The 2,345-nt window shown below is 45.9% G+C and overlaps 1 non-coding gene across 1 annotated transcript; it reads left to right on the top strand.

The window, feature by feature from the left end:
* The first annotated feature begins 1,391 nt into the window (after nucleotides 1–1,391).
* On the top strand, nucleotides 1,392–1,473 carry TRNAS-GCU (transfer RNA serine (anticodon GCU)). The gene has a single exon. It is a non-coding gene; the product is annotated as a tRNA-Ser (tRNA).
* Nucleotides 1,474–2,345: the final 872 nt, after the last annotated feature.

The following is a 2,345-nucleotide window of genomic DNA, read 5'->3' as shown; positions in this document are numbered from 1 at the left end:
GAGAGGGAGGTTATGGGGTAGGGGGGGGGCGTGAGCGCTCGGGGAAGAGGACATGAGGCTGAGGGGGGGGGAAGTGGGCAGGGCTAGAAGTGGGAAGGTGGTGGAAGAACAGATAGAGGATGTGAGGCTGGGGGGGACGTGGGCGGGGCTAGCAGTAAACCGGCAGGTAATGATGGAAACAACAACAAGTTAAGGCATTACCTGGTTGAGAACATCCTTCCAATGATTTTTCAATTTGTATCCATCTTCTCGGTTGAAGTTTTGTCTGTTTTTATATCTGGACGGCTTCATGAACAAACCTTTGATAGTAGACTCGATCATGTGAGCCTTCTTGTCTCACAGTCTGTTAAAGGCTCTAACAGATGTGTGGAACCTATTTGCGTGTTTAGTTTATTAACCTTCCTCCACACTGTTTATTAGCACCATTGGATACATGTGGTGCAAAATAAGTTCAACATACATAGCTGGGATTGGCAAAAACATCCCAATCCTGAAATATTTACCCTATAAATCGCTCAAAATTTTGGTTCACACAGCTGTTGTTGTTATTCTCCTCGTGCCTGCAGAAATCCTGGCTCACTTTGGCCCTCACTTGACCGACCGCGAAAAGCTGGAGCTCGCAGCCATGCAAGAAGTGTGGTACTTTGCGCTCGACAACAAACCAAAGGGATTCAACAGGCATGGATATGATGACTACGAATGTAATTACATTCTGGTGAGGCTCACTACAAAACTAGTCTTGGGGGCGGTCACAGGGCCCAGAGGTAGCGGGGTTTGTGGCTTCTTGTTATTGCACCTGAATTTCCAACCAGGGCAATGACACACGCACACACCAACGAGCTTCAAAATCAGAATGTTTAATCCTTTTAGATAAGAAGCATTTTTTCAAGGGAATCTTAGCCAGCAGACAGTATCAAAGCATTCGACAATTACACCCACTTGCACACTTACTCACCCACCCACCCACACACGCACTCACTTGCTGACTCACTCACTCATTCACCCACTCAATCACTCACCTACCCACTCGCCCACTCACCAACGCACTCACCCGCACACATCTGAATCAGAAGTTTATTTCCCGAGTAAAGCTCGTTGAGCTCAGCTCTTTTTAAATCCTTAATATTAAGTTTGCTTGCTTGCTTGCTTACGACCGTGCAAATCTTTCGGTCGTTTTTAACACACTTCCCGTGATCCAATCGAACTGAATTTTCCACAGACTCGTTGTGCGTGACAATTAATTTTCGTGAAAAAAAATTCCAAAATGTTACACTTTTTAAGAAAAAATAATGGTATGACTGTGTGTTTGTGGGGGGGTCTGTTTGTATGTATGTGCGTGCAAGTCTTCACCCTGGTTCTGGTTGAATGTGCTTGCGTGTGTGAGTGCGTGAGACGAGGTGGCCGAGTGGTTAAGGCGATGGTCTGCTAATCCATTGTGCTCTGCACGCATGGGTTCGAATCCCACCTTAGTCGCGATTTTTTAAATCCTTTATATTAAGTTCACTTGCTTGCTTGCGCGCTTACGACCGTGCAAATCTTTCGGTCGTTTTTTTACCAACTTCCCGTGATCCAATCGAGCTGACATTTTGCACACAGACTCGTTGTGCGTGACTATCAATTTTCGCGAAAAAATTTCCTAAATTTTACTTTTTTTTTATATGTAATTACCAATTGCTTAATGGTGGCAGGCAATCATCTGACCCATAGGTGGCAGCCATCTCAAGCAAGAGGACGAGAGGACTCTAGCCGCCACGCATATAAAGGATTTATAGTGAAAAACTTTGTTTTTAGGGGTTAATTTTTAAGGGTGACTCAGCCAGCAGACATCTGAGCATTCCAAATTATGGTAAAATAACACTTCATAATTCCAGCAATTTGTTGTATTACATTCACACTTCTTAAACGTTGTGATTTTAACAAGTCAGTTTAAATGATTGTACCTTTTGTGCAGTTCCGACATGATCACCTCCACTACCGCTGAGGTGCTCAAGATGATTGGGGAAGGTCAAGGCCAGGTGGTCCAGTGCCTTGACCACAAGAGTAACACCCTGGTAGCTGTAAAGATACTGGTGTCACCGTCGAGGTAAGACTTCAGAGACGTGCCATCACGAGGCCGACGTTGTTGTTAAGTCCATTGCCGGGCGATGCGGTGGTAGTCCATTGCCGGGCGATGCGGTGGTGACACTCGTGCTTCACAGCGAGAAGGGGGGGCCTTGGTTCGGCTCCTGACTCGGGCGCCATTGTGTGTGGAGTGTGTACGTTCTACCCGTTCTGCATCGGTTCCTTCTGGGTACTCTGGTTTTTCGTCCCTAAAGCTTAAAATACATACACACACAGTGTCAACT

This window comes from Lampetra fluviatilis, chromosome 38 (genome assembly GCF_964198595.1).
Source record: "Lampetra fluviatilis chromosome 38, kcLamFluv1.1, whole genome shotgun sequence".
Taxonomy (NCBI): domain Eukaryota; kingdom Metazoa; phylum Chordata; class Hyperoartia; order Petromyzontiformes; family Petromyzontidae; genus Lampetra; species Lampetra fluviatilis.
The sequence above is the reverse complement of the archived record's forward strand: the minus strand, read 5'-3'. Positions and strand labels throughout refer to the sequence as shown.